This window comes from Nicotiana tabacum, chromosome 4 (genome assembly GCF_000715075.1).
Source record: "Nicotiana tabacum cultivar K326 chromosome 4, ASM71507v2, whole genome shotgun sequence".
In the NCBI taxonomy this organism is placed as follows: Eukaryota; Viridiplantae; Streptophyta; class Magnoliopsida; order Solanales; family Solanaceae; genus Nicotiana; species Nicotiana tabacum.
The window spans coordinates 86,199,718-86,221,063 of record NC_134083.1 but is presented as its reverse complement, the minus strand read 5'-3'; positions in this window follow the sequence as shown (position 1 = coordinate 86,221,063).

The following is a 21,346-nucleotide window of genomic DNA, read 5'->3' as shown; positions in this document are numbered from 1 at the left end:
ATGCATGAACTATAGTTGCCAACTCCAGATCATGAATGGGGTAATTCTTCTCATGGGGCTTCAACTGGCAGGTAGCATAAGAAATTATCCTACCCTCATTCATCAAGACACACCTAATACTAATCAGCGAAGTATCATAATACACCGTATATGAGCCTGATGCTAAAGGAAAGACCATGACTGGAGCTGTGGTCAAGGCAGTCTTGAGCTTCTGAATTCTCTCCTCACACTCATCAGACCACCTGAACGGAGGACCCTTCTAGGTCAATCTGGTCAAAGGTGCAGCAATAGATGAGAAACCCTTTATGAAATGTTGGTAATATCCGGCCAAATAAAAAAAACTCTGAATCTCAGTAGCTAAAGATACTCTGGGCCAACTCTAAACTGCCTCAATTCACACTTTGAGAATTTTGCAAAAACGCATGACCACATGACCCATAAACGCCACCGAATCAAGCTAGAATTCACATTTTGAGAATTTTCCAAACAACTTCTTCTCCCTCAATGTCTGGAGTACAATCCTCAAATGTTGCTCATGATCCTCCCCATTGCGGGAGTACACCTGGATATCGTTAATGAATACGATGATGAAATAATTAAGATATGGTTGGAATATATTGTTCATCGGTGCATAAATGTTTCTGGGCATTGGTCAGCCCAAATGACATCACAAGGAACTTGTAGCGACCATACCGAGTCCTAAAGGCAGTCTTCGGTATATCCGAATCCCGAATCTCCAGCTAATAATACCCTGACCGCAAATCAATCTTTAAGAACACTCCGAAACCCTGTAGCTGATTAAAGTGTCCATAATCAATACACATGCGCATAGACCCATCCTTTTTCATTTTCACAAACAAGACGGGAGCAACCCAAGGTGACACACTAGGCCGAATGAAACCCTTATCGAGAAACTCTTGCAATTACTCCTTTAACTCTACTAGGGCCATACAATATGGTGGAAAAGAAATGGGTTGAGTGCCTGGAAACAGGTCAATACTAAAATCGATATCCCTATGGCATACCCGAATGTTCCACTGGAAATACATCTGGGAAGTCAGTCACTACCGAAAGACTCAATGGGGTATCAATACTGGCATCTCTCACAAAGGCTAGATAACCATCACACCCGTTTTCAACCATCCATTGAGCCTTTATAAATGACACAACCCTGCTAGGAACGTAATCCAATGCACCCATCCACTCTAACCGTGGCAGACCTGGCATAGCAAATGTCACAACCTTGGTGTGACAATCCAGAATAGTAAGATAAGGTGACAACCAGTCCATGCGCAAGATAACATCAAATTCTACCAAACTAAGTAATAATAGATCAAGTCTGGTTTCAAAACCACCAATATAAACTAAACACAACCGATACACACGGTGCACAACAATAGAATCTCCCATAGGCGTGGACACAAAGATAAGAGAACTCAAAGAATCACGAGATATATCCAAATACAGAGCAAAGTAAGATAATATATATAAGAATACGTGTATCCCGGATCAAATAAGACTAATGCATCTCTAACAAATCGTAACCATACCTATAATGACTGCCTCTGAAGCGACTGCCTCTATCTTACCTGCAAAATCATAGAATCTAGCCTAGCCTAGCCTCCCCCTCAAGGGTGACCTTGACCCGCCCGTCCCCCACCCCTAACTGGCTGTGTGGGTAGAGCGGTAACCGGGGCACCAACCATGGCTTGGGAAGTTTGCGGACCCGAATGAATCCGTGGCGCCTAAGTAGTGTGTGGAGGGGCACCCCTCTTGAGTCTAGGGCAGTCTCTAACCATATGACGGGTATCACCATAATCAAAGCAAGCTATCAGTGGGTGTGGCTTCTAGGACTGGCTCGGTCCTGGTCGACTGGAATGACCGCTGAAGGTACCCCGTGCGGGAGGTGCACTAGAAAGTGGCTGAGCAAAATGTACAACCTGACATCTCAGAATAACCGGAGCACCACTAGAAGTTGGAAGTGCTGAGTTAACTGAATTGCTCACAAAGCCTCTACCATGACGGGCTGTAGCTGCAATGTGGCCACCATTAAATCCTCCAGTATCTCTAGGCCTTTTAGCCTCCCTATACTCTCTCTCACATACCTTCATACCCTCCAACCTCCATGCAATCTCTACTACCTGCTGATATGGGGTATGTGTATCCAACTCTCGGGACATGCTGAATCTAATACTATAGTTGATCCCCTCGATAAATCGATGAATTTTTTCTCTGACTGTAGAAACCAAGGCAGGTGCATGTCTGGACAAAGCACTGAATCAGACAGCATACTCTGGCACTTTCATAGTACCCTGACGCAATTGCTCAAACTCTGCGCGCCAAGCATCCCCAAGGGTTTGGGAAACAAACTCTCTCAAGAATAGCTTTGAAAACTGAGTCCATATAAGTGAAGTTGCATAGGTTGGGATACCCTCCTTGTACACCCGCCACCACTGATATGCTACTCATGACAGCTGGAAAGTGGTGAAAGCGTCCTCGCTCGTCTCCACAATACCCATGGTATGGATAATACAGTGGCACTCTTCTAGAAAACCATGTGCATCCTCTGAAGACAAACTACTAAGAGTAGGGGGGTGATACTTCTTAAACCTTTCATGTCTAAGTTGCTCCTCCTCAGATGTTTCTACACTGGTATAACATTTGGGACCTGATTAACATGGACCCGCTGCTTCCGAGTACGGGTCGCGGGAGTCTGAGCTCCACCCCCAGTCTAAGATATGGCTGGTGCGAGTGGAATCAACCACACTTGAGCTAAGGTACTGAACATGATCAAGAACTATGCGAGGGTCTCCTGAAGTGCAGGGGTGGCAACAGGCGCATCAAGTACCTATCCCCCAATTGCAACTACTAGTGGATCCTCTGTCATAGCTCAGGTAGGTACTTCTAGCTACACCACATGCCCATTCTCGGCCCCAGCCTCTCGCAGCTCTAGCAGGGGGTACGAGTGTCTGATCGTCAGATCTAACAATACGTGTCTTCACTATCCGTGAGAGAATAGAAATACAAAGATTCAGAATTTTGAAGTCAACAAATTAACACGAGAAGGAATCAAAGAAGTGAAGTTTCCTAACAGTTCTATAACCTCTCGAAGATTAGTACAGACGTCTCTGTACCGATCAGCAAGACTCTACCAAACCTGCTTATGACACATAACCTAGTGCTCTGATACCAACTTGTCACAACCCCAATTCCCTTCTTAGAATGTCGTGATAGCACCTAGTCTCAAAGACTAGGTAAGCCTAACATTTAATAACTTGACAGAAATAATTAGCAAAAGTACTAAAGCAAGACTGATGAACTCATAAAATCTTCCGAAAAAGAATCTCAATAATACACATCCCAAAACTGGTGGAACTGAGTCATAAGCTCTACAGAGTGAACTAGAATGTCTACTACATCACTGTCTCACTGAAAATACAACAGGAAGTCAATATAAAGGAGAGTGACTCTGAGGCTTGCGGACGCCGGGCAGGTATACCTTAAATTCTTCAGAAACAGCTAACAGTCGATCACTAATGTCCGGCATGAGCAGACGTACCTGGATCTACACAAAAAGATATGCAAAAGTGTAGTATGAATACACCATAACGGTACCCAGTAAGTATCAAGCCTAACCTCGGTAGAGTAGTGACGAGGCCAGGTCAAGACACCTACTAGGAAATAATATATTGTATGAAAACATAACAACGATAAATAATAGAAGGTAGAGAAATAGCTAATATGAAACAGGTTAGTAACATGAACTAATACCGAAATTTTGTAAGCATAGAGATAACATAATGGAATCAATTAAAGAGAATCACAATGATCATATACAAACAATAACTGATAGAACAAGGAAGAACGAAACACTATAAGACTATTGCACCCTGTAGCTGGTCAAATGACATCACTAGGAAGGCAGTCTTCAGGATATTCAGATCCCGAATATTTAGCTGATGATACCCTGACCTCAAATCAATGTTTGAAAACACTTTGGTACCTCAAATTTGACAAATAAGTCATCAATATGCAAAAATGGGTACTTGTTCTTGATTGTGACTTTATTTAGCTGCCTATAATCAATGCACATCCGCATATAGCCATCATTCTTCTATAGAAACAGAACCAGAGCACCCCCAAGGTGACAAACTAGGCCAGATGAAACCCTTATCAAGCAACTCCTGAAGCTACTATTCCAATTCATTCAACTCTACTGGTGCCATATGATATGGTGGAATATAAATGGGCTAAGTACCCAACTCCAAGTCAATCCCGAAATGAATATCTCTCACTATGAATACATCAAGGAAATCTATCACTACCAAAACTGACCCAACGGTAAGAGTATCAGCACTGACATCACTCGCAAATGCAAAGTACACATCACACCCATTTTCCACCATTTGTTATGCCTTAATAAAGGACACAACCTTTCTAGGAATGTAATCAAATATACCCCTTCATTCCAATCGCGACAAACCTGGCATAGACAGCATCACAGTCTTGGCGTGACAATCCAAAATAGAATGATAGGGAGACAATCGGTCCATGCCCAAGATCACATCAAAGTCTACCACATCGAGTAATAGTAGATCAAATCTGGTCTCAAAACCACCAATAACAACTAAACATGACCAATAATACACAGTGTACAATAATAGAATCTCCCACAGGCATGGACAAATATACATGAGCACTCAAAGAATCACGTGAGATATCCAGATACGGAGAAAAGTGGATTCCGGATCAAATAAAACTGAGGCATCCCTATGACAGACTGAAACAATAGCTGTGATGATAGCATTTGAAGTGATGGCCTCTGTCCTACATGTAAAAGCATAGAAACAAGCCTGGCCTCCCCCTCTAGGGTGACCTCTACCTACCTGACCTCCACCCCTAGCCGGCTGTGCAGGTGGAGCAGTAACTGGAGGACCAACCATGGCCTATGAACCCTGTGGACCTTGTGGGATCCGTGGAACCTGTGTAGTTTGTGGAGGTTGACACATCCTAAGTCTGGGACAGTCCCTCACCATGTGTCGGCTATCGCCACACTCAAAATAAGCTCTCGGCGGGCGTGGCTATTGTAACTGACTCTAGCTTGGTCAGTTGGACTGACCATTGAAAGCACTTTATGAAGGAGATGCACTGAACATTGGCAGTGTATAATGGGCAACCTGAGTCCTGGAAGTAGCTGGAGCATTGCTAGAAGCAGGAAGTGCTGAATGAACTAGCTGACTCACATATCCCTTACCATGATGGGTTGTAGCTGCAGCGTGTCCACCACTAAGTCCCCCAATACCTCGAGGCCTCATAGACTCCCTATCATCTCTCTTTCGGCCCCAAATACCCTCTAACCTCTGTATGATCTCCACCACCTGCTAAAATGGGTTATCCATCTCCAACTCTCAAGCCATGGTGAATATAATACCATAGTTGAGCCCCTCTATGAATCTGTGAACTTGATCACTAATTGTAGCAACCAAGGCAAGCGCATGTCGGGATAACTCACTGAATCTGATAACATACTCTAACACTGACATGGCACTTTGACGCATCTGCTCAAACTTCTTGTGTTATGCATCCCGAAGGGTCCGGGGAACAAACTCCCTCATGAACATCTCTGAAACTGAACCCAAATGAGTGAATCTGCATCGGCTGGGCTACCCTCCTTGTAAGCTTTCCACCACCTGTAGGTTGATCTGAATATCTGAAATGTAGTGAAAGTAACTCCGCTCGTCTCCACAATTCCCATGGAGAGGAGAATATAGTGGCACTTCTCTAGAAAACCCTGCGCATCCTCGGTAGATAGGCCACTGTAAGTAGGAGGATGATACTTCTTGAACCTCTCAAGTCTTAGCTGCTCCTCCTCAAATGCCACTGCCCTGACCTCAGGTTGAACCAAAAAAACAAGCTACGCTGGCAAAACCTCGGGGAACTGATCAACATGGCCCCGCTACTCTAGTGTACGGGCCATGCGAGTCTATGCTCCTCCCTCAGCCTAAGATATAGCTGGTGTAAGGGGAATCAATATCGCTTGAGCTAGAGTGTCGAACATGCTCAAAACCTGTGATACAGTCTCCTAAAGTACGAGGGTGACAACAGGCTCCTCAGGTGCTTGTCTTCCAATCTGAGCTACTGGTGGCTCCTAAGGCGGTGCTCGGGCACGCACTCTGGCTGCACCACGTGCTTCTCCTCGACCTCAACCCAGCCCCAGCCTCTTACATAACTACCAGGGGTATGATCATCGGATCCAGCAGTGCATGTCCTCACCTTCTGTAAGAGAATAGAAAAACAAAATCTCAGATATCGAAATCAAAAAGTTCGCACGATAAGGAATTACAGAAGTGGAATTTCCTATCAGTTTTGTAGCCTCTTGGAGATAAGTACAGACATCTTCATACCGATCCATAAGACTCTACTAAACATGCTTATGACTCGTAACACCTATGAACCTAAATCTCTTATACAAACTTGTCATGACCCTAATTTTCCCACCTTAGCATGTCGTGCTGGAACATAGTCTCTAAGACTATGTAAGCCTAACGTTCATGAATACTTAACGGAATTTAACTGCTGAAATAATAAGATAATTTGATAAACTCATAATAAATCTGAAATAAATCATCAATAACAAAACTCCAAAATCGGTGGAATTAAGTCATAAGCTCTATAGGAATTTATTATAAAATCCCTGGTACAACATTGTCTAGATATGGAGTAAACAAATGCAAAATAAGGGCAGGAGGTGACTCCGAGTCCTGTGAGCGCCGGACAGGTATACCTTGAAATCTCTTAACTGTATGGTCCATTCACTAATACCTAGCCTGAGTCGAGATACCTGGATATGCACAAAATTATGTAGAAGCGTAGTATGAGTAAACCACAATGGTGCCCAGTAAGTATCAAGCCTAACCTCAGTAGAGTAGTGACGAGGCCAAGATACCTGCTATGATAAGAAAGACTAAACAAGAATACTATAGTCTAATAACGAAAATGAGGAAATAGTGACAATAAAGCAATACAATAAGGTAAGCTACAACTAAATTTAAAACAATAAAGGCAACAAGGTGGGAACACATGATTAGAACATCAAGAAAAACAATGTGGACTAATACAAGTGAGGTAAATACAGGATAACAACAAAAATCACAACTGATGTACCGCCTCGTAACCTTATTTCATAGTCACAATTAGAATTTTTCCTTATACCTCCGCGTGAGATTTACATTTAGATAGTTTTGAAAACATGTTTCGCGAAATAGCTACACGTACTTTATCCCACCTTATATCGCCGCGTGGCTTCAAGTAATTTCCTTACTAGAAACACACACATAAATCTCACCTTATGCCGCCACATGCACATTAACCCCCATTTCCTTATACCACCACATGCACATCAACATCACAACACAATAACAACTCACACCACAATTGTCCATATGCCACAACTATCCAAAAATCAAGAATACCAAAGTTTCCACAACATATAGCTCGTGGCTCAACCACAATATGAACAAGAATCTCAATAATAACAATATGAATGAGAATTACTCAACAAGGAAATACATCTCAATAATCAACAACTTCAACCTCAATGTGATATTAGCTTCCTAACTTCAACTTCGATAACTCAAAATGGAGGTATTTCCACGGAATGATAATTTCCATTTTAAAAGTACAACGTAAGCTTAACAATAAAAGATATGGTACGAAGTAGTATCTATATTGAAATACATGGAATAACCCAACAAGAAAGGACATCATGAAATAACAACTCCAAATAAGAATAACTAGACCATAAAAGAGGTAAGATGGCAATAAGAATGATAACAAAGGCAATTAAAGCATATAAGAGCGTGTTTGACAATAAAGGATAGAGCATGATATAACAACACCAAGTAAAGCATTTAAGAGCAATTTAACAATGGAAGATATAACATGGTATTACAATTCATAATTTAATGCATAAAAGAGTCTAAGAGTGTAGTCCGTTCAAAATACCATACATAAGCCTGTGTACACACTCGTTACCTAGTGTACACGTCTTTCACACAACTCAAAAAACATAAATCAACCCAATTCCTAAGGGGTATTTCTCCCACACAAAGTTAGGCAAGATACTTACCTCAAACGAGCTAAATCAACATACTAGTAAGCCTTTCCCACGAAATTCCAATTCCAGACGGCTCGCATCTAGCCAAAATAACTTAATACCATAAATACAAACCATAGAAAACGACTACGGATAATAAAGTTATAATCTTTAAAGAAAATAAAAAAGTCAACTCAAAAAGTCAACCTTGGGCCCGTACCTCGGAACCCGACCATATTATCCAATTCGAACATTCATTCAATGACGAGTCTAACCATCTTAAAATTATCCAATTCCGATCTCAAATCCCAAATTTTCACTTTAGGAAGTTTTACCAAAATTCCCCCATTTCTTCAAATTCATTTTTTGGTTTAAAAGAAAATTTTCATTTAACCCAGTATCAATATGTACATATGACTCACTAGTCAAATTTCAAGTGAATTAAGACTATGATAACTATAGAGCTAATATTAGACCACTAAAATTGTACATCACTATAACAACTCAAATCCATGTAGGGTAGCTATTCAAACAATCTAAGTGACTCTTCCAACTACAAATTTTTGACCATATATATGCAGTTGCTATATGATTTCTCGGATCACTTTCCCTTCACCCCTTTTTTGTTGTCTGAATCTTCTCGCATATCTTTTTGCCCATATATGATATATGGTTGTTGCAAACAAGAATCCAATGAAACCTCCTCTTGGTCTATTACTAATGGTTTTCTTGGTTTTCCAGGCAACTTCCTCCTCCCAGCTTTTGACTTGTCTCTGGTCTCATATCCATTACACGAGTGCACTTCATACTGAGATAGAGTAGGGGAAAGCAAAGAAGAGGTGAGCTAGTGATTCCACATCATTAGAATTACACAAGACACATTCTTGCGGAATTCTTATACCACATTTCATCAATCTGTCAACAGTTTACAACCTCTTAAGGACAGCTAGCCAAAAGATAAAATGGCGCCTAGGTAGGATGTGTCTTTTCAACACCAAACCTCGCCAAGATACCTTCTGGAACTGGGGAATAATGGTAGGCCTTTTTTATGCTGAACTTCCCCTTATCTTCAAACTCTTCAATACCCACCATATTTTTTCCATCACGTGTTAGCCAATCTCTTGCCCCAAATATTTTCCTGACTAACCAACATGCTTGTGTTGGAGTGGCCATACTCTTTAGGTCTTTACCCTTTATGTAAATTGTGTGAATCCATTACACCCAGTGTTTGTACTTCTTTTTATCAATTGCCCAAAGAAGCTTGCATATTACAACTTTGTTCCATATAAAGAAATCTAGGACGCTCAGTCCTCCTGCAGTCTTAGGAATACATAGAGTACTCCAGGCTACTAATATTTTTCTAGAAAATGCATTGCTTCCTATCCAAAAATAATTCCTACAAATAATTGTTACCATTGTGAGAATTGTTTTTGGAAGCAGGAATACTTGTGCTCAATAAGTCTGCATTTCAAAAAGAATACTTTTTATAAGCTGGACTCTTCCATTGTAGGATAGGAACTTTGTAGTCCAACACTTTATTCTAGCAATGATTTTTTCAACCATTGAAAGACACTGCGCCACTGAAAATTTTCTAGATGATAATAGGACTCTCAGATACTTGAATGGCATCTCCCCTACGGAAAAGTTCATGTCCTGTATGATCTGAGTCGTGAATTCAGGGGCTACACCAGCAACATAAAAGGAACTTATCTCCAAATTTTCTCTTATCTTAGAAATAGTAGAGAAGTGTTGGAAATATTATAGCATCAATTGTATGGAGACTTTGTGTTACACCCCATATGTTCATACGTAAAAGTAAGTCATAAGTCAATTGATGTAAGCTCGGAAATGAGATCCTCATTGAAAGTACATAAAGTAAGTTAATAATATTACCGTGGAAGTTACAAATATTTAAGATCATGAATAACATGTACCAAGATGGTTGGAAGGCTTAGAAAATAAACGAATTAAAGAAGATAAGTTTTGCCGAAAGTCGACAAGTTGGGAATATTATAACATGTACTTTTGGGGTGAGACTAAGGTTCTTGACATAATAAGGAGTTTATGTTATGAGTTATTTTATTCGTACGATAGTCGTGTGTTATGTTTTGATGTCAAGAGATTTGTGGAACAAAAGTTAGCCAGGGTCAGTTTATGCTTCTCTTTTCCTTATCTAAGACTCTATGAGTTGTAGCTCGATCATAAAGACTAGAATTTGTGAGTTTCGAAAACGTAGTATGTTGTTTGTTGTTGCCTAACTATTGGCTGGCTGTGAAATTATTTTTAAGTTCAATTCATGGCTGGTTTATATAATAAAAGAATTAATTATATACTATTGATTGTGTTGCTCGATTTGAATGAAAAGATACAAGTCCGAAACATGTATTAGTAATCTGAAAGATCAGTTTTGAGTTGCTAAAATTGTCGGACTGTTACGGGGTCTTATTAAAGTTGTATTGTGGCTGAAGTTAGTATGGATATTTGAATAAGTGGAGGTTAATATTGTTGATAAATTCTGGACGGAGGAAGGGGTTTAAGACTATAGTTGTTTATTCACAAACCGAGCTCGCTGCTCGTCGAGATTGTTAAACTATTTTGAAAGGATTATTATGTGTATTTGTTGATGTTGTTTGGGCTATTGTTGATTGTTGTAACTTGTGGGAATCCATATAAATAGGGGAGGTGTTGTCCGTTTTATCGTAGAATAAAGTTTGTTCATTGCTTGTAGACATTTGTTCGGCATTTGTTTATGACGACATTATTGTTCATTGCTTGTAGATAAAGGAGTTGCACGTTAAATTAGCTTGGGGATTAGACTATATATTATTAGGTATGTAAGGTCTTCCTTTCTTTTCTTTGGCATGATTTCGTAAGTTACGTTGCCCTTATAAGGAATTCAAGGGGTGAGTCTTTGTATACGTACTATTTCGACGATAAAGGTTCGTTCACAAGTATAGTCATATGAATGTTAAAATGGATTGTGTTGGTCATAGTTTAATGTATTCTTAATGAGTAAATAGAGCCTTCCAAAAGGTCCTTGTCTTCTATATGTAACAAGATGTCCATATGTCAATTAAAGATTACGAATGAATGGTCTAATAAATTAGAAGCAATATAGTGTCAGAATAATGAGGGATAGCTATACACGATAGTTCAACAAGGTAGCATAATATATAGTTTGCAGAAAGATAAGAATGATTTGACCTAAAGAATTCCATGGCTTCCAATACTTACAGGTTTGTGTTCACAAAATTGATAGAGACCCATGAAGGTAGTGACATTGCTCTCAAGTTAAGTAAGGTTGATTATATATGAGGGTGATGTTAAGAGACGATATACGTTACCTAAGGAGTCATACACTATAGAATATGATAAGCTTAGTAACAAGAATATAAGTTAATAGAGCATAAATCCCGCAACTCTTGTGTGTGTATATATATATATATATATATATATATATATATATATATATATATATATATATATATATATATATACATATATATATATATATAATGAGTAGCCTCACAAGCTAAGAATATTACATAGCTATAAGTAGAAAGAATCATGTAATCCCCAGCAACGAGTCGTGATGTGAAATAAGGATAGAAGTGCGATTTCAAAATAGTTACAACATTCTTTACGACTAAATAATATAAAATATGAATGATGACGCAACAAGCGGCTAAGGAATAAGGATTGGTTACTACAATGACGTTACTTACGAACTTATATGTTTATGAATATGAGTTTATATATTAATGATTGAATGATGTCTTCATGAGTGATATGCAATGAATATGTATAAGACATGATCCCTACAGATGGTCTATGAACGTGTAGGTTTACAATGAAGCCCTATGGACGGTCTATGAGCGCATAGGTGCATAATGAAGGTTGGTTATGGACGGTTTCAGTTGCACGCATAACCATACCTCAGTATTATGAACCGTACGGATGGTCTACTATGTTACGCATATGAGCCAATGGTTATTCATGTTTATGAGTGAGCTTTAGGGACGATCGCTTATGAAACACGTACGTGCCACTTTTATGTTTCAATGTAGCCCTAGAGATGTTTTATATGTTTGAGGTAAGTATTTAGATATAAGGTATGATGGCTAGAAGAATGTTATAGATGAAGTTCCATAATATGATGATTTCCAGTACAAATAGCATATGGGAACATGTTCAGGAATAACATGACACGAATTAGATGTATATACGATATTAGATGTTCTCGGCCAACAGAGCCTTCCCTTTTCAGTCTACATCCTTTGTAAGGTAAGTTGAAAAATTCAATACTTAGATATGTTACAAGTCAAAATTAGGTAAGTATGATTCCCGGGCCTCATTAACCCTCTAGATTTATTTCAGTATATCATACATATATGTCAGTTCACTATCAGTTAAGTTATTGATATGTTATCTGCCTTACATACTTAGTACATTTTTTTGTACTAATGTCCCATCGTTGGGAGAACTGCATTCATACCTGCAGGAACTGGTATTCAGTTCGATGGGCTCTTATCGTAAACGGTGTTGATATCCAGCTCAGGATTGGCAAAGCTCCATTTCATCCGGAGTTCAACCGAGTATAGAGGTTATCAAACTGTCCTATGTATATATATACTTATGGGTAGGTCAGTGTCCTGTCCTAACTATATATTGATGTCAGATACTCTTAGTGGCTTTGTAGGCACAGGTTCAGTATGTACAACATGTCACATGCCTTGATGGCCCATGTGTATTCATATTCTGAGTACGATGGCTCGCTGATACAATATTTTCCCATTTACAGTTACATAGTACGATTTGTGGCCACGTTGTCCCATGATAGTTACGAAAAGAATGAGTTCAGCCAAATCAGCTTATGTATGTTCTAGGTTTTGTCGAGCGATCATGAGTTACAAAGTTGTTTGCTCGGGCCAGTACGGCACCGGGTGACAGCCACGCCTCCCCAAGTTAGGTCGTGACACTCTGTTTTCTCTACAACACATTAGCAAGTTATCAGCAAACATGTGTGCACTAACCCTTTGCTTGCACACCTGGGATGGTAGTTGATGTTTGGATTATGCCTGAGTTGTTTGAGAGACCTGTTTAGATACTTCATATCCAAAACAAACATATATGGAGATATAGGGTCTCCTTGTCTTAAGTCCTTATTAGCCTAGAATATTGGAGTCAGACCACCATTTATCAACAAGGAGTAACTAACTGTAGAGACACATGTCATACTAAGTTCCACCACTTTCAATGGAATTCCATACTCCAGTAATACCATCTTCAAGAAACCCCAATTTACTGAGTCATAGGCTTTCCTTATATCTACTTTAATCAGACATCTAGGGGATACACCTTTCTTTGAATATCCTTTCACTAATTGATGAGCAACAATAACATCATCACGTATATTCCTCCCCTCAATAAATGTTGACTGGGTTGGTCCCAGCAAATAGTCCACTACCCTTTTCAATCTACCAGTCATCACCTTTACTATCAGTTTGTATATAATGGAGCAACATGAAATAGTCCTGTAATCCTTTACATAAGTAGGATTATCAACCTTGGGAACTAGGGTGATGGTGGTACAATTTACTCCTTTTAGTAGCTTGCCATTTTCAAAGAAATGCAGTATTGCATTTATAATATCCTCACCTATAATCTCCCAATACCCTTTGAAGAATTCTTCAGGGTAGCCATCTATTCCTTGATCATTGTCATTTGATAGTTCTTTGAGTGCTTGTAGGATTTCTTCCCTAGTGACTGGTCATAACAATTCTTGCTACTGTTCTAGTGATAGACATAGTCCATCTCATATAATATTGAGATCAATACAAGGCATGACTTGATCTGTCTCCCCAAGTAATTGCTTGAAGAAAGATATAAATTGTTGTTGCACCATTGTGGGTTTTCATAACTGTATGCCATGTTCATTATATATTGATGATATCCTATTCATTGCTTGCCTTGCTTTGATGTGAGCATAAAAATATTTAGTGTTTGAGTCACCATAAGCAATCCATGTAGCTCTAGATTTCTGCCTAAGGATCTTCTCTTGTACCAGCTCCCATTTTTCCAATTGTATGGCTACCTCTCTTTCCTCATTTATCAGCTGACCGTTGAATAGATCTTGAGATATTTCCTCCTGGATATTATGAGTTATTTGTTGCAATCCACTGATCTTCTCTTCTATAATAGACAACTCTTTATTCATGTAGTTGGCTATAGGCTCTAATGATTTCAGCCTCCTCAAGAAAACATTCATGCTACAACCATTGATGTGTTGCAACCATCAATCCTTCACAGCCTCTTTGAATGCATCTTTGCTGAGTAGAACGCTTGATAATTCGAATGGCTTTCCAACTTATTCATAGGGACCCCAATTGTTATTGTAATAGGGGTATGATCAGAGCATACAAGATTGTGGTAAGTTGCTTCCAGGCCCCCATAATGTTGAAACCATTTGTCATTCCCAAAGGCCCAGTCTATATGACTATAGATTCTGTCATGTGCATCTCTTTTGTTACTCCAGGAATATTTCCATCCTCTTCTAGTTATTTGACCTAGCCCAACATCTATAACACAACTCTAAAAATCAACAGTTTTAGTGAGGTGCACATAGATCCCATTAATTTTTTCATCAGCATGCGGTACTGTGTTAAACTCACCTAGAATATCCCGAGGATCATCCATATTTCTACCACTGAGCCTCAAAGTATCCCACAAGGTATTTCTGGCAGCAATTGTATTGAAACCATAGTCAAATGAGACCTTGCATATAAACTGAGAACTTCTATCTTCAACTTGGCAATGGACTAGTTGTGCTATGGACTCCAGGATGATGACTGTTACACCCTTTATTTCCAACCTACCCATATTCTACCATTTGGGGCTTTAGAGTAATCTGAAAAGAACTATCATTCATTACCAAGCCTTCTGATAACATTCTCAACATTATTTGCTATAACTTTTGTTTCAAGGCCACTTATCATATCAACTTTATTCTTAAGAAAAACTTTTTTAGTTCCTTTTGCTTGAAGGGCTTGTTTAGCCATCTGATATTCAAAGAGTTGAAGATCATGTTGGTTGATTTTGCAATCGGAACATCCCTCTACAAACTCCTTTTATTAACTTTCCTTATCCCTTGTCTTCTTCTACTTGCAGGCTGACCAAATTTTTAGATTGGCATAAGGATTGCAATCATACTCCTCATCCGAGTTTTCACATTGTATTGAAATAATGCCAAAATTTTGTTACACTACCACTTGCTTCCTTCTTAGATGTATATGAGAGGGTGCAGTATGGGTATCCTTCTGTTGTGGAATAATTAGTGGAGTAGTTACCTCTGTATGATGAATAACAGGTGGAGTAGTGGCCTCTGTAGGTGCTGCTTCTTTAACTTGCCATTCCTGTCTACCTTGTTTTCCCCTGATAGGGCCTTCCTTTTGAGGTTCTTTCACATCTTTTTGTTGAGTTGTCTTTTAGCAGGGAAACTTTCAGCCTTGTGTCCAAATTGTAAGCAATCCTCACAGAGTATGGGCAGATACAGCCATCCGCTCTTTTAGTGTGTAGATAGTCTGGAAGTGGTTCCGCAATATCCATTTCTATCAACATTTTAGCATAGGAAACTCTATCTCCTTTGTCTATTAAACTGTCAGTACAAATAGATTTATCCAGAAAACTTTCTATCCTTCCTGGATTTTCCTCAGACTAGTAAAGAAGTGGTAGTCCGGGGAAGCACACCCATATTGGTAGTACTCTCAAAGGCTCCTTCTTCAGCTGAAAATTAGCTTCCCATTTCTTCACTTTAATTCACAAACAAATGATAAAACTAATATGGAACCATGAAAAATGAACAAATCCGAGTCGAAAATACTTACCCCAATCTGAATAGTGAATATTCCCTCCAAAATTGCGCAAATAAAATTTCTACAATTCAAAATACGTTAAAATGAATCAAACCCTCAAAATTGAGTACTGTATAATCTGCCTAGTTATTACTCTTTGCGATCGCGAAGAAAAATTCCACCGTCGCAACAGGCGCGAACGAGATGACCATTCATCCCCCAGCTTGGCGATCACAGACCTGTCCACGTGAATGCGATGAACAATGTGCGCCACCATAAAACCTCACCTTCCTTCTATGCGATCGTGAACCCTCACCCGTGTTCGCGATGGACAAACACCCCAATCTTTCTGTCACGACATAAAATCTCACATGTCATGATGGCGCCTATCATAATACTAGGCAAGCCGACAATGACTGATAACAATGCATTTTGAATAAAAAGCATAATGAAACAAGCTTAACAGTGAAAATCCCCATTCATAACGGATAAGAAATACCGCGACTCAATACAAAATCCCCTAAAATCTGGGCATCACTCAGCACATGAGATACTATATATCAACATAGTCAAAACATCTAATACAATTGTTTGGAAAGATAGAATAGTGCCAAATAAAAGATAAAGAAGGAGAGTAGAGGTCTGCAAATGCCAAAGCAGCTACTTCAAAAGTCTCCAAGCAGGAAATGTATCAAATCTAGCAACCACTATACCCAGAAGTGCCTAGATCTGCACGTGAACTATAGAATGTAGTATAAGTAGAACTTACCCAATGTACTCAATAAGTAACAGGACTAACCTTAGGCTGAAAGTAGTGGCGAGCTCAGATAGGTATAGTCCAAATCTAGATTATAACAATATAGACATGACAGGAAAAATGATAGTAGTAACTCAGAGAAATCTCATAATCAGTTTGTAAACAGTACGGAAATGTAGACATGCTTTCAAGTTCTACATTTTAAGCTCAACAAGGATAAAATATGCCAAGTATGACTGATATGAGGAATGTTACATCTCTATATCTACATATCAAATGTGCATGTCATATGTATTGCATCACAATGATTACCTTATTTACTCACACTCTCCGAGTACTCAATCTGACTGTCCCAACTCTCACTCATCACACTCAATCACTCAAAACTGTACGGTACCTACGCTCACTCCTGGTATGTTAGACTACGGAGGGGCGGATCCTGCCCAAGTGCTAATATAAAGCCAATAAGGCCTGCGGCGGCGTGTAGCCCGATCCCATAATAAATAAAGCCTATCAGGCATACTGCTGCATGCAACCCAATCCATTATAATATACATATATAAAGCTAGAAAGTCATGATGTGGCGTGCAACCCGATACACAACCTCACTGACAACACAGCTCTCACACCCTAACACAAACATCAATTTCTCCTATCTCTCGGAACATAAATCTTATACCAATCATCCCAAACAATGATATATGATGCAACAATAAATAACAACAGAGAGTGAGATATGTTATGCAAATGATGGATGTGACTTAGTACATAATTTCAATTTAAGAAAATAAATCAACAGCAAAAATGACCTCAGTGGGTCCCAACATAACAAGCATATAGCCTAAACATAATTTCTAACATAGATTTCAGCTCAATTACTCTAACCCATAGGAATCACATGAATAGCAACAAGGTTTGATAACTACATATTACCACGGAATCGACCGAGTCACAATTACTACATGCCCACATGCCCGTTACCTAGCATGTCTGTAACACCAACCACATAATGCGTACTTTAGGGATTCATAACCTTAGAACCATTTTTAGAAGTGTAACTTACCTCAGACCGCGCGAATCCCTACTCCAACAAACCCTTGCCTCATGAATCGGCATCCGAATGACTCGAATCTAACCACAAACAACTTAATACAATCAATATAAGCTTTAGGGATCAATTCCATATGAAAAAGATAGGTTCTTTAACAAATGTCAAAACGTCAACCAAATAAGTCAACCCTGGGACCACTTTTCAGAATCTAAAAACATTTATAGAATCCGAACACCCATTCAATAACGAGTCCAACCATACCAAAATCATCCAATTTCGACCATAAATCGACACTCCAATCCCCAAATCTTACTCTCCAATCCCTAGTCTAAAATTCCCCAAATTCCACCTTCAAAACACATAATTTCAGTGGAAAATTCAATGGGCATTCAATATTAATGAATAAAAGTAATCAAAAGTGGCTTACCTCTTGAAATCTAGTGAAACCCCTCTAAAAATTGCCACTACCTGAGCTTGCAAATTCCAAAAATGAGAAAAACCTCAAAACCCTCGATTTTTATCTTCTGCCCATGCATCTTCGCACCTGCGGACTCACCAACTGCACCTACGGCTCCACTTCTATGGAAGAAGGTTCGCTTCTGCGAAATTCACTTAAGAACCTGAGCATCCGCACCTGCGGCCCAAAACTTGCGCCTGCAAGACCGCTTCTGCAGCTTGCTCTTCGCTCCTACTCATCCGTTCCTGCAGATTTCAATATGCTTCTGCGAGTCCAAACCCCTATAACAAAATCCGCATCTGCGAAAACTAGTCGCATATGCGAAAAATACCTCACACCTCCAACCACTACCCAACACCTACAAGACCGCTCCTGCGACCCTATGCTCGCTTCTGCGGTCGTACACTTGTGACCAATCCTTCGCAGGTGCGATCGCACCAGACCAACAGTTGATCAGCAACTCCTTAAGTTCACAACTCATTCCGATTTCAACCCGAATAACTCCCGAGGCCCCCAGGACCCCATCCAAACATACCAACACATCCCAAAACATTATACGAACTTATTCGAGGCCTCAAATCACATCAAACAACATCAAAAACAAGAATCGCACCCCAATTCAAGCCTAATGAAACTAATATATTTCTTACTTCTACAATCGATGCCGAAACTTATCAAACCAACCCCGATTGACCTCGAATTTTTCACTCAAGTCATAAATGATACAACGGACCTATTCCAACTTCTAGACCAAAATTTTGAGTCGTGCAATAACTAAGTCAACTCTTGGTCAAACCTTTCAACTCTCCAAACTTCAAGTTCTTCCAACTTTCACTAATTCAAGCCAAAATCATCTACAGACCTCCAAATCAATATCCAGACACACTCCTAAGTCCAAAATCACCATACGAAGCTATCAGAACTATAGAAACTCCATTTCTCAATCATTTACCCATAAGTCACCATTCGGTGAACACTTTTAACTTAGGCTTCCAATCTTGGGATTAAGTATCCCAATCCATTCCAAAACATCCCTGCAACCAAACCAACCAATCTAGCAAGTCACATAAACATAAATGAGCATAGAATAAGCAATAAATGGGGAAATAGGGATACAATACTCAAAACGACTGGCCGAGTCATTACATTCTCCCCCTCTTAAACAAACGTCCATCCTCAAATGGGTCTAGAATCATACGTGGAGTCTCAAACAGGTGTGGATATTTGCTCTGCATCTCCTTCTCGGTCTCCCAATTAGCCTTCTCAACTAGCTGACCTCTCCACTGCACTTGTTTTGAAGCTATATTCTTTGACCTTAACTTTCGAACCTGCTGATCCAAAATGGCCACCGGCTCCACATCATAAGTTAAATCCCCATCTAACTGAACCGTGCTGAAGTCCAAAACATGAGATGGGTCACCAAAATACTTTGGAAGACTGGAAATATGAAACACTGATTGAATACTTGATAGACTATGTGGAAATTCAAGCTAGTAAGCCCACCTCTCCAATCCTCTTAAGCACCTCAAAAGGGGTAATATACCGAGGGCTCAACTTTTCCTTCTTCCTGAACCTCATAACACCCTTCATGGGCAAAACTCTAAGCAATATATTCACCCCACCATGTAGGCAACATCACAAACCTTCCGATTAGCGTAAATCTTCTATCTATACTGCGCCGTGCGAAGCCGATCCTGAATCAATTTAATCTTTTCCGAAGAATCCTGAACTAATTAGAACCTAATAGCCTAGCCTCACCCTCAAACCAACCGACTGGTAACCGACACTGTCTCTCATACAAGGCATCATACGGAGCCATCAGAATACTCGATTGGTGTTGTTGTTGTAGGCAAACTCTGCAAGCGATAGCAACTGATCCCAAGAACCCCCGAAATCCATGATGCAAGCGCGTAAAATATCCTCCAATATCTGAATGGTGCACTCGGACTATCCGTCTGTCTGAGGGTGGAATGTTGTACTCAACCCAACCCTTGTGCCTAACTCTTACTAAATTGCTCTCCAAAACTGCGATGTGAATTGTGTGCCCCAATCTGAAGTAATAGACACCGATACACCGTGAAGGCGAATAATCTCGCGGATATAGTTCTCAGCCAACCGCTCCAAAGAATATGTATCCCTAACTGTAATGAAATGCGCATACTTAGTCCACCGATCCACAATCACCCAAATAGCATCAAACTTCTTCAAAGTCCATGGGAGCCCAACTACGAAGTCCATGGTGATACGCTCCCATTTCTACTCAGGAAACTCAAGCCTTTGAAGCAAACCGCCTGGCCTCTAGTGCTCGTACTTTGCCTGCTGACAATTTAAGCACTGATCTACAAACACCACTATATCTTTCTTCATTCTCCTCTGCCAATAGTGCTGCCTCAAGTTCTAATACATCTTTGCGACACCCGGATGAATGGAATACCGCAAACTCTGGGCCTCCTCGAGAATCAACTCACATAATCCATCTACATTATGCACACAAATACGACTCTACATCCGCAACACCTCATCATCCCCAATAGAAACCTCTTTGGCATCACCGTGCTGAACTATGTCCTTAAGGACAAGCAAATGGGGGTCATCATACTGACACTCTCTGATGCAATCTTATAAGTAAGACCGAGAAATCATGCAAGCTTGAACCTAAATAGGCTCTGAAACATATAACCTCACAAACTGATTAGCGAAGGCCTGAATATCTTATGCAAGTGGTCTTTCATGAATATGAATAAATACAAGGCTACCCATACTCACCACCTTCCTACTCAGGGCATCGGCCACCACATTGGCCTTCCCGGGATGATAGAAAATGGTAATATCATAGTCCTTTGGCACCTCCAACTATCTCCACTTTCTCAAATTTAGATCCTTTTGTTTGAACAAGTGCTGAAGACTTTGATAATCCATAAATACCTCACATGACACGTCGTGCAGATAATGCCTCCAATCTTTAATGCATAGATGATGGCTGCCAACTCTAAATCATGAACGAGGTAGTTCTTCTCATGAGGCTTCAACTGGGGTAAAGCATAATCAATCACTCTACCCTCATGCATCAAGACACACCCAATACCAATTCGAGAAGCATCACAAAACATTGTATAAGAACACGATGCTGAAGGCA